This window comes from Vicugna pacos, chromosome 9 (genome assembly GCF_048564905.1).
Source record: "Vicugna pacos chromosome 9, VicPac4, whole genome shotgun sequence".
Lineage (NCBI taxonomy): Eukaryota > Metazoa > Chordata > Mammalia > Artiodactyla > Camelidae > Vicugna > Vicugna pacos.
The window spans coordinates 1,571,266-1,583,341 of NC_132995.1; the positions used below are offsets into that span (position 1 = coordinate 1,571,266).

General features: G+C 50.5%; 1 long non-coding RNA gene across 1 annotated transcript in view; it reads right to left on the reverse strand.

The window, feature by feature from the left end:
• Nucleotides 1–12,076, reverse strand: part of LOC140698337 (uncharacterized) — a 71,490-nt gene that overhangs the window by 47,763 nt on the left and 11,651 nt on the right. Inside the window, exon 2 of the long non-coding RNA XR_012076080.1 lies at nucleotides 3,547–3,646. This is a non-coding gene — a long non-coding RNA (uncharacterized lncRNA). The remainder of the gene's footprint in view (nucleotides 1–3,546; nucleotides 3,647–12,076) is intronic.

Genomic DNA, 12,076 nt, shown 5'->3' on the forward strand with positions numbered 1-12,076 from the left:
ATAATTTTATTATATATGATAATGTGTTTTTATAAATTTATTATTCATTATATATTATGATATATAAATTTACATAAATATAATAGGTGTGTGTGTGTAGAAAGAGGGAGATTCCTATAGAAGATTGCTAAAAAGACTTAGGGTGGTATGGCTATAAGTTCCTTAAAGATATTTTAAAAGATTTTTAAAGATTAAACATACAATATGCGGGGGGAGGGTGTAGCTCAGCGGTAGAGTGAGTGCTTAGAATGGGTTCAATTCCAGCACCTGTGTTAAAAATAAACAGGTGAATAAATAACCCTAATTAACCCCTGGCAAAAACCCAGGAAAACACACACAAAAAGGTAAGTGAAAAATACAATATGAGATCTTCGAGAAACTTCAAGCTGTATCAGAAATGCAGAAAGAAAAATTGTGAAAGTTCCCCCCAAGTCCACAGGCCAATCGCTACTAACGGTTTCTTGCTTTTTCCTTCTCGAATTCTTTTCTGTACGAGAGACGCATCTGTGTGTGCATGTGTCCGTGCATGCACGTGCGCACACGCGTGTGCACGCATGCAGTTCCCTGTCTATGGGGATGAAGCCATGTTCTACACATTGAATGGCAACCTGCCCTTCATGGTTTTTTGAGCCAGCAGGCTTCCCTGGACAGCTCTTCATCCTGCAGTGCTAACCGCTACTAATGTTTTGTTTTTTCCTTCCAGAAAGTTCCCTTGTGGACAGAAACATAAGAAGATATAGATGACGACACACACACACACACACACACTTCTCAGTAGGATCAAGTGCGGACTCTACATCGTGTTACCAAACTGATGTTCTTTTCACTTTAAAAATTTTTTTCTTCTTTTTTTAAAAATTAAATTCTTTTGGGAAGGGGAGGCAATCCGGTTTATTGATTTATTATTCCTTTTAGTGGAGGGGCTGGGGATTGAACTCAGAACCTCGTGCATGCTAAGCACGTACTCTACCACTGAGCTGTACCCTCCCCGGTCTGACCCAACGGCATGTCCCAGGCAACTTCCTACCCTCAAACACACAGCTCTGCATCAGCCTTCCGGACGGCCGCTCACGATTCCAGAGTACGGACGCAACACTGTTGGTTTTACCATTTCTGTATCGACGGACTGACAGAATAGCGCCAATATTTTCCAATCCCCAGCTAGAATGCGCACTTCTGGGGGTCCTTCTGTAGGGTTAATTACTGGAAATACGTTTTCTGTGTCAGGGGTTATGCCTATTCAAAATGTGGACAAGTTCTACAAAATCACCTTCCAAGAGGTCATGCCCTTGAAACCTCGCCCCCGACCCCGCCAAGTGTGAGAGTATAAACTTACGCCCAGCCTCCCCAGCCCTGGCCCTCCTCAGCGCTTTCATGTTTTGGTTAGTCTGGAAGGTGAATCTGGTGTTGCGTTATTTTGATTTGCAATCCCTAATTGCCCAAGAAGTGGAGCCTCTTCTCCAGACTTCCCTGTTTATCATTTCGCTCCCACGTCTTCATCTTAACACTGAGGTGCTGTCCCTAATTTTCTCTCAGTTTCCCTCCGGTCTTCCCTCCAGCATCCCATCTACACAGACCAACCTGCAAAGGACCCTGCTCTAAACATCAGAAACAGGCTGTGACAAAATGGCCGCGCTGGAGAGTCGGGGTGAGAACTGGCCAGAGTGCGATCTCAGGGGCGAAATGTGCCAAACAGCCGTGAAGCTGGGGATTAAAGTCTTTCTTCCATCTGGAACCTGGCGTCGACAGCACAGTGACCACATTGTGAGCCTTCCCAGAAAGAGCACCGCGTTGCTTGGCTACCCGGCAATGTATATCGGACTTGGCAGCCGGCCTGGCTTTGTAGCTCAGAGGGGAAATTCCAGGGGTGGGATGCATGCTGAGGTTCCAAGGACAAATGGGCTGAAAGGTTTAACCCCTTCTTCTTGGGGCGCTTGAGCTGAGGGGCATCCTGGGCCCAGGCCGCTCTGTCCAGGTGATCGGACTCCCAGCATCTTTGATTCCCTTCTTTGCAAACTGGGCTTAGCGGGACCCAACTTGTTTGTAGGTTATATAGAACCCCTGAGATTCATGACCCACTGGGCACTTCCTGGACCTGGCTTCCAGATGAGGGTCTTTCCACTCAGACACAGGGCTTGGGGTGCTGGTTTAACCCCTCCAAGCACAGGGTCCTTGTCACCAGACTGAGGGCAGTAACACCAGTCGTGGTCGGGGTGCGCTGAATACTCAACACACGCAAACGGCCTCAACGGGGTGGGACGGTGGTGTTGAAATTCCCCGTTTCTCTCCCTCCTTCACATCTCTTCAGGATACTTACAATGGGCCTGCCCTCCTTGGCGACAGTGCACCCCACTGATTCTGCTTACAACTTTGCCATGGCTCCCCACAAAGTATTCCATGAGGAGTTTGCCAGACCCACAGGGTCCTGCCCCCGGGTCCTCCCTGCCCACCACACTCTGGCCTCACAGGTCTTCCTTCTGTTCAAGGTGATTCTCACCCCCAGGGTCAGGGCTGGCTCCTTCTCACCTCGTGGGGCTCGGGTTAAATACCTCCTTGAAGAGGCTTTCCCCAGCTCCTCCAGGAAAAGTGGTAGTTAAATCCAGCCTCCTGGCCCTGCCCTCTGCCCCAGACCCTCAGTGCCACTGGGCTTCCTGAAGACGCCGCCCCAAACCCCCCCCAACACACATTCTGTAGATCCCTGAATAAAACCACCACCGCCGCCGCCGCCACCGCCACACCACCGCCGCGTAACTCGGAGGACCACCTCATTCACTGGGGTGAGCACCTGCTGGTTCCCCAGCCAACGTCCATTCTCCTTGCTCTGGTCCCAGTGCTTTCTAATTTACCTGGGGAGGCAAGCCGCCCCCACTCCCAGCCCCTGCAGTCTGGACGGGACATCCTTCCCTGATCCGGGAATGAGTGCATGTCCTACGTCTGGGCAATCAGCGTCTGAGGGATTGACTCAGGGACGGGCCTGGAACTTAGTGAGCTAATGGCACTGTTTCACGGGGTTGCTAAGCTGGTAGGGTCCACGCCTGGAGCTGCTGGCACCCATCTTTGCCACCTTGGAGGGAGAGCCTATGTCAGAAGGAAGCCAGATCAGAGGAGAGAAGACCCCACCGACTGAGACATAAAGACCACATCTTGATGACATCATTTGAAGTGCTGGATCCAGCCATCCCTGAAAGTGCTTTGAACTTTGCAGATGTTGAGCTGATACCTTCCTACTTATTTTACTTAAGCCAATTTGAGTTTATTTTTCTGTCACTTACGTTGGAAATCTGTGCAACAGGTAAACCCACTACCCTAAGCGCTTGTCACCACTCAGTTTCAAAACCTGAAAGTCACCCCGACTCTTCCCTCTTCCCCATCCCCCATATCCAGAGTGGCCATGCGACATCGAGTCTACCCCGTAAACGTACCTTCCAGCTCTCCCATGTTTTCCACGCTTCTGCATCCATTTGCCGCCTCTCACCGGATACGTCTCCTGAGACACAGAACTCAAGTCCACCCACCACTAATTCTCCAGGCATGCAGTCTCCTTACCCTCTGCCATCTCCAGAAGGACATCCTCCTGAAACGCAAATCCAGCTCTGTCCCTCTCCTGCTTGGAGACATTTCTTCAATGACAAGAGACAGATGCTAACTGCTAATGCAAAAACAGACAGAGGAATGAAAATAAGAGTCATTTACTGAGTTGGAACTGAAAAGCCCAGGGGTCCTGGCTTCAGGCATAGGTGGACAGGTCCTCAGCAACTTTCGTCAGAGGCGCCTCTCTCCCCACCTCTAGGCTCTGCTTTCCCCAGCGGGAATAGTCCTCAGTGCTTTCACCAAACTCCCAGGGCTGTCCCTCGTTGGCCCAGATTGTCTCATGCGTCCATCCTGGGGACAGTTACATCTTGTGTTGACCAGGAGAGAGGCCAGTCCTGCATAAGCTCCACACTCTGAGAGAGTTGGTTTCCAAAAGGAAAAGTGTTTTGTTGGTAAAAAAAGTGATCAAAACCTTATATCCACTGCCCCCATATTGAGCATCCTGAAGGTCAAGTGCAGGCCCCGTGAGGCTCCGTGGTCTCCTTCTGCTGTCGTGCCTCACCTAGCCCGCCTCTGCCACCTCCACACTCCAGTCAGAGTAACTGGTGCCCTAGACGGCCTCCTCCCTAGGCTTTGTGCAGATCCACTCTCAGTCCCCATGCTCATTCCTCCTGATCTCTTTTCAGCAGGTTCCTGGGAGGAGTAACCCCATCACATCGGTTGCTCCTTCAAGAAGGATGCCCTGAGACCCCACAAAGCCGGTGCCCAAGGTGGGTATTAATGGTTGGACCTAGGGAGCACCCCTTGCTTCTCTGGGGGTTCTAACTCCGCTCCTGATTTGGGGACTGCCTCTCCTCCACCCATATCCCACAAAGGTGGCCTATTGCAATATTCCGTGTGCCCTGGGCACGGGGTGAGCGTGTGGCCTAAGCCAGGCTGGCTAGAAACCTTCTTCCGGGGACAAGGGAAGCCAGACTCCTCCTTGCAGTCGGATGACCTAGGAATAGCACTGTTGTGACCTCATGGGGAAGCCTTGTGTGACAGCACGCCGCCAACAGCAGATCCAGCTAGTCGATGGGGACAGACACACCCCTCCCCCCCACCCCGAGGTCTGGTTACCGGAGCCAAGAAATTCCGCCTCTTTGCCTAAACTCGTTTGAGGTGTTTCTGTCGCTCGCAGCCCTCTAAGAGCAGCTGAGCCCCCGCCGTTCTGCAGAGTGGCCACGGAGCTGGTGGAAAGCCCCCATCTGGGGGGTCGGGGTGGGGGCTTAAGGAGAACTCAGCGGGGTGTCTTTCCCTCGCAACCAGCAGGGTCACGCAGGACCACTCAGACGGAACCACCGTCAGGCTGTCGTCCCTTCACGCTTCTGTAACAAACTGATTCTGTTTTTTTTTTTTACACACCATCGCTCCCGCTTTACACTGTTCTTTATTACTTTACCGAAGTGGAGTTGATTTGCAATATTCTGTTAGTTTCAGGTGTGCAGCAAAGTAATTCTAAAGTTTCTAGATTATTCCACTTAACGGTAGTAAAACATAGTGGCTGTCTCCCTGTGCTGTGCAATTTCTTCTTGCTGCTTATCTATTTTATACACAGTAGTTCGTGTCTCTTGACACCCTACCTCCATCTCGGCCCTCCCCACTTCCCTGTCCCCACTAGTGACCACTAGTTTGTTTTCCACATCTGTGAGTCCGTTTCTGTTTTGTTATGTACATTTCATTTGCTCCATTTTTCAGGTTCCACATGTAAGTGATAACGTACAGTATTCGTCTGTCTCTGATTTACTTCACTAAACATAATATTCTCCAGGTCCATCCACATTGCTGCAAACAGCAGAATTTCATTCTCTTTTATGGTTGAGTAATACCACACACGCGTGCACACACACACACACACACACACATCTTCCTTATCCATTCACCTATCGATTGAACAGATTGATCGTAATGCATAGGTTGCTGCTCTTTGAGGGAACCAGCTCTGCCTTGTGATGAGTGCTGGACAGGAGCTCCTTTCAAAGCGAGCTGAACACCAGAGACACCGCATAACCCGTGGTGGTCAAGCGATGGGGTCTGGAGCCACACTACCTCAGTTCCAATCCTGGCTCCATTAAATTACTGGCTGCACGTCTGTAAACAAGTTACTTAACTTCTCTCTGCCTCAGTTTCTTCATCTGTGAAGCAGGCGCAATGATAAAAGTATGACCTCAGAGGACTGAGGAGAGGAAAAGGGGGGAACCCAGGCGAGGCTCACAAACTGTGCCTCAGCCCCTAGTAAGCGTGGGCTATGAGCAGCCCCACTTGCTGAATGTTGACCAGAAAGAAGCAGGCAGAAATACTTGCTGCTCCACTGCCCAGTGGATCCGAATTAAGCGGATACATGCATTTCACTATCTGAACTTGACAGGAGTATTCTCTGCTTTCCTACAACGGCTGCTACGCATCCGGCCCCACACGTGGTCTTGGCCTGCCAAGCATTCACCACATCTCTTCCGAGGCAACCCCGCCTCTCGCTTTCACTCCATGTGGTTCACGTGGTGGGGTCGGTCCCCACCTTGCTGACCCCAGGAGAGAGCAGAGGACCCAGGTCCGGCCAGGGAGAGCAGTGTGTCTTCCTGGCCTTGGTGATTGGTTCGGGATGGGCACATCACCCAGGGAGGGCCACAAGGAGTGAGTCCCAGGAGACGAGGACTGTGGGGTGCCCTGCTGGAGACTGGGCACTACAGTGTTGTCTCGGGGGTGGGATGAAATTCATGAGGGTCCGGTGAGGCCAATCCAGTGTTGCCTCTGGACTCTACTGAGAAGGAGCAGGTGACGAACTGTCAAGTGCTTCTGAGAGCTGAGACTCAGCACGGATTAGTCAACATGGAGGTCATTGGCTGGCAGTCTTTTGGTGGGACGGTGTAGGCGAAGGCTTGGCTGGAACGGTTGGAGAGGGAGAGGGTGATGTGGCCGTGGAGAGGGACGGCAGAGCCAGCTCTAAGGGACAGAAGAGCAACGGTGCAGTGGCTGAACAGGGAGTCAGGGTCAAGGAGAACTTTGCCGGATGGGGTGCATCACAGCACGTCTGTGGACTGCTGGGGCTGCCCCAGGACAGGAGGGAATTTGGGGGTGCAGGAGAGGAGAAGAATGCTACAAGGATGCTCTTCAACAGAGAGGATAAGCAGGCGGAGAGGGCGGCCTCAGAGAGGAACACAGCGGTTCACACACAGCAGCAGGCGCAGGAATGAAGGCAGTGGCGGGGGAGCGTGCAGTTCCCTCTTGACTGGAACAGCATGGGAGAAGAAGGTCCCCACACGGGGTGGAGCGCCAAACTGCGCCGCCTTGAACGCTGCGCTTCAGCGAGTAGGCTGAAGGCAGTGCTGGGCGGTGGCGGAACCGGGGCTCTCCCTCCCAGCTCGCCCGGCCCTACCACGGCAAGACGTTGCACAAACTACCTCTCCCCTTTGTGACTCCGTCTCCCTACAGCGAAAAAGAAAGGAAGGAAGGAAGGGAGGAAAGAAGGAAAAAATGAGGGAGGGAGAGAGGGAAAGAAAGAAGGAAGGAACGAAGGAAGGAAAGAAGGAAGGGAGGGAAGAAGGAAGAAATGAGGGAAGGAGGGAGGGAAAGAAAAGGATCTCTGAAGGTATCCATCCCAGGGGTTATGTAAGATCACACCGCGGAATGCTCACTTCAGTGCTTATCTTTGGCAAAGTTACTTGTTGCTAGAATGAGACGCTCTTTGATGAAATTCAAGAGAAGAGGTATCAGGAAGGCGCGGGGCTTACTAGGTCCCTCTCACTGTACAAGATCATTATTCTATTATAATCATCTTACACGGACGTGTAGTTAAATGCACAATATTATATATAATAATCATATACATAACTATACATGAATATAGTAACCTTAAAATATAATTATATAATCATAAGCCCTAATGATACATAATAATCTTATTGCAGACTGCCCATCACTGATAGTGAAGTCCGTAACACGGTCCCCATTTCAGCAGACCGCACGAAATAATGCTCGGTAGGAATAAAATAGCAGGGAAATTATCAGCAATGAGTTGACTGTTTATTTGGAATATGCAAGACGGAGCTGCAATATGCAACCACCTTCCAGCAAAAGCTAATGAAAGTCTTTCTCTTACGCGTCCGGATAACTCTCCAGAAAAATAGAAGACACCGCTTATTTCCAATATATTCTTTTTACTTTGACCTTCATCCATCAGAAGCAAACTGTGGCATTTTCACTCCCTCCTGCTTTAAACGGTGTTTCTAGTGGTCTCTTGGCTTGGGGGAGTCCCAGGGGTTTTCTTAAGCCCCAGGCCCCTGCTCTGCGGCGGGACTGGGGTGAGGAGGGGAGAGGCGAGCTATTTTGCAAAGTGGTCGGGGGGCCACAGTGAAAGGAGAGCCTCGGGCCGCCTCTCTGGGAAATTGCTTCTCTTAAACAGTCCGCTTTCTTCAGCCCTTCTTCCCAGCCTTGGAGGGCGGGCCTGCCTGCGGGGTTACGGGTGACCTAATTTAAAGGTCACGGCTCTAACGACCTTCAGGTCCCCGATTCCTCTGGGAGCCTCCAGCCCTCTGGCCCCTCCGTCTCTCCCGGGACACTCCCAGGCAGCTGCACCAGACTCAGGGACGCCAGGCGCCTCCTGTCCTTAATCCCTCCGGCTGGGGCTGGAGGCTCTTGGAGGGGCCAGGAAGAAGGCCTGTTACCTCCCCTCATCTTCCACCTCCACCGAGGGGCGTTGCCTGAGCCCCCTGCCTGACAGCCAGGGACAGGGTTTCTACCCCCGTGAGGTCTGAGGAATGCAGTCTGGCGCGGACGGGGAAGAAAATGTTTACTCTGTCCATACCCAGGGACGGGGAAGGCCTTGACCCTCCGAATGTTTCCACATTCAGGAAAGGAGTGCGGGCCCTGTACAATGTTTCCATGACCAGGATGGGAGGCAGAGCCCTGCCTCTGCTTCCCTCTCCTCCTGGGGCAGGTGGCCCAGGGAAGCACATCTCCAGCTGCCACGAGAAGGATTCAGGGAGAGCTTCATTCAGCCTCAGCTTCCCCCAAGCCCCCAGGAGGCCGCAGTTTCCTGCAAATCCCAGGTGGGAAGGTGGCACAGAAGAGTCTCATCTCATTTACCCTGCAAATCACAAGAAGGCGCCCAGGTTCCAGCCCTGGGGCAAAACCCTCCGGGGCACTTGGAGCTAGTCTGTCCCTCAGATCCCAGATTATAGGACAGTGACAGGTGGGTCCCTTCTGGAAGCCCCTGCTCTCCCTCCGCAGTGCCAACAGAAATAATTCAGAGACCCTGCCTGTGGCAGTCAGGTGTAAACTATAAGTACAATCCTATCAGACACCAACAATGGGGCATTCACTCATCCAACAAGCATTTTGCCAGTCCGCGGCCTGGGCACTGTGCTAAATTCTGGGGAGCTGCAGGAGCTTACGAAGATATGTTCCTTTTCTCCTGGAAGGGGTGGCATAGGGAGGGGAGACTCTGACAAAGTCAAGACACATCTGTAAACAAATGGAGACAGGCAATGATTTCTCGGACGTGACACCAGAAACACGGGGAACAAAAGCGGGGGCAGATGAGCAGGACTACAGCTTGACTTAAACACTTCGTGCGTCAGAGGAAACAGTCCACAAAGGCAAAGGGCAAGCTGTGGACTGGGAGAAAATATTTGCAAATGATACAGCTGATAAGGGGTTAATATTTGAAATACATAGAGAACGCCTAAATGCAACAACAGCAAAAAAATAAGCCCAATTTTAACGTGGGGAAAGGACTTCAAAAGACAGTTCTCCGAAGAAGAGAAACACACGGCCAGCAAGTACATGAACGATGCTCAACATCAGAGAAATCAGCAGAGGGATGCTAATCTAAACCGCGACGAGGTATCACTTCCCACCCATGAGGATGGCGGTTATTAAAAAAAAAATGACCAGAAAAAGGAAAGAGTAAGTGTGGCCAAGGATGTGGAGAAATCGGAACCCTTGTACGCTGCTAGGAGGATTATAAGATAGTGCCACTGCTATGGAAAACCGTATGGAGAGTCCTCAAAAATTGAAAATAGAGCTACCATGTGACCCAGCAGCCCGCTTCTGGGTTTATCAAAAGAATTGGAAGCTGGGTCACGAAGAGATACTTGCACAGCGTTCACGGCAGAGTTATTCCCAGTAGCGAAGAGGTGGACCCAAGCGTCCACTAATGTTGCAGGGATAAACAGACAAACAAAAAAAGGTGCTTTTTCCAAACACTGGAGTGTTATCCAGCCCTCCCATCCCTTCAACGTTGTTCTCTCCAGGGTCCTCACACTTGCCCTTCCTCTTCTCGGGATGCTTGCCCCACAGGTCTTTACCTGACATCTCATGTCGGCTTCAGCTTACATGTCACTTCTCTAGAGGGACCTCTTCCTAGAATTCCAGCTAGAACAGCCCCTGACACCGGCCAACAATGTCTGCTACCCCGTGGTGGTCCCACCTCCGTAATCAACAACCATCCTTTGATGGGATAACTGAGGTCTTCTCTGGGTTACTTATACAACAATACACAAACCAGCTTCAAAATGACCTCCTCCCCGCCATCTGAAGCCTCTCCTACGCAGAGATTCCCAAGGAACCAGACGGTTACCCTGTTCTCTTACTTTCCATTCATTTTTTGTTACTGTCGTAAAACACACACACACACACACACACAAAATAGAATTTACAACCTTACCCCGTTTTAAGTGTACAATTCAGTAGTGTTAAGTATATTCACACTGTTGTGAAACAGATCTCCAGAACATTCTCACCTTGCAGATCTGAAATTCTATACCAATTAAGCAATAATACCCCACTCTCCCCCCACCCCAGCTCCTGGTAACCACCGTTCTACCTTTTGCTGTGTGAATTTGGCTGCTCTGGGCACCTCATGTGAGCAGAATCGTATGGTACTTGTCTTTTTATGACTGCCTTATTTCACTTAGCAGAATGTGCATAACTTTCACCCGTGTTGTGGAGTGTATCAGAATTTCCTTCCTTTTTAAGGCTGAATAATATCCTGCTGTGTGGACTGACCATATTTTGTTTATCCACTCATTCATCAGTGGATATTTGGGTTGCTTCTACCTCTTGGCTATTGTGAATGACATTGTTAAGACTGTGGGTATACAAATATCTCCTTGAGATCTGGCTTTCAAGTCTTTCGAGTGTAGACCCGGAAATGGGATGTCAGAGGGACACCCGGTCTGTCTTGCACACAGCTCTTGCTCCAGCACAGTGTCTGGCGCTGAGGAAGGTGTTGGGGGGAATCCTTCTGTGGCTCACTGTGCACCCAGCATCGGCCAGGAACTCCCAAAATGTTATCTCACTTGAGGTAGTTACTGTATGACACCCAATCCACAGGGGATCAGAGTGGGGAAACTGCTTGAGTGGGAGGAGCTGCGAGAAAAGCAGGGTTGGTGGGCAGAGGCTGGGCCTATTGGAATTTCCAGTAAACGCTAAGAGGAGTGGTCCTCATTCTAAGGGATGCTGGCAGGTTTGTAGCAGAGAGGGTTTGTCATTAGATTTTTCTCTGGTGAAGACCCCTGCAAGCGCAGGGTGCATCTGAAGCCACTCACAGTGGAACAGGGGAAGATAGGCTTGGGGATCTTTGCAAAATCCAGGGAGACACAGGGAGGCCCAGACCAAAGGTGTGGGCAAGGATTCAGGAGGAAGAGGGACGGTTCGACCTTTAGAGGGACAGTTGGACACGACTTAACACGCAAGATGTGGGGCTGGTGAAGCCACGGGAGGCTCCCAGGTTCCCACCTGGCGCAGCACGTGGCTGAACAACAGCCTCCCTCCCTAAAAATGGCACCACATTTACATGGAAACGGTTAGCAGTTGCTGGGCAGGGATCTCCCCAGCGAGGGGCCAGCCCGCGTTTCCCCACATGCTGAGCCTGCAGGTGTGTCCCTGGATCAGATGACAGTTGTGGGAGTGGAGAGGGCTCGAGGCAGGAAGCAGCCGGAAGAACTGAAGCCCCAGAGCCCAGACTTAATCCACCACAGTTGTGTGGCTTTGAAAGGAATAGGTCACCTGGGCTGGCCTGTCCCCTTGTTCTCTCTTTTAAAAAAGATTGTTTTAACCTTCTCACGCCAAAAGGAATATTGTGGCTACTTAAGAAATTACAGAAAACAAAATATTAAAGGAAAAAAACCCCCTAAAATCACCTACAAGCAACCGATCAGAGATGGGTTCTGGAAATGTTTGCAGAGTATTTTCTCCCTTTTTTTCCCAATGCAGATATACTTGTGAAAACCACTTTTAATGAACTTGCGACATCTCATCATTCATTCATTCCTTCCTCCGACAATTTTTAACTGAGTACCTATTACATGCAAAGCATTGTTGTAGGTTCCAGGGATACAGGAGTGAACAGAACAGACAAAATTCCCTACCTTTGTGGAGTTTAGGCTCTGTTTTTTTCATTTAACATTATCTTATCAGCCCTGCCCCTCCTCTCAAATATTTTTTTTCTTTTTTTAAATATTTTTTTAAAGACATGACTTGCAACGACAGCTTACATTTTCTTTTT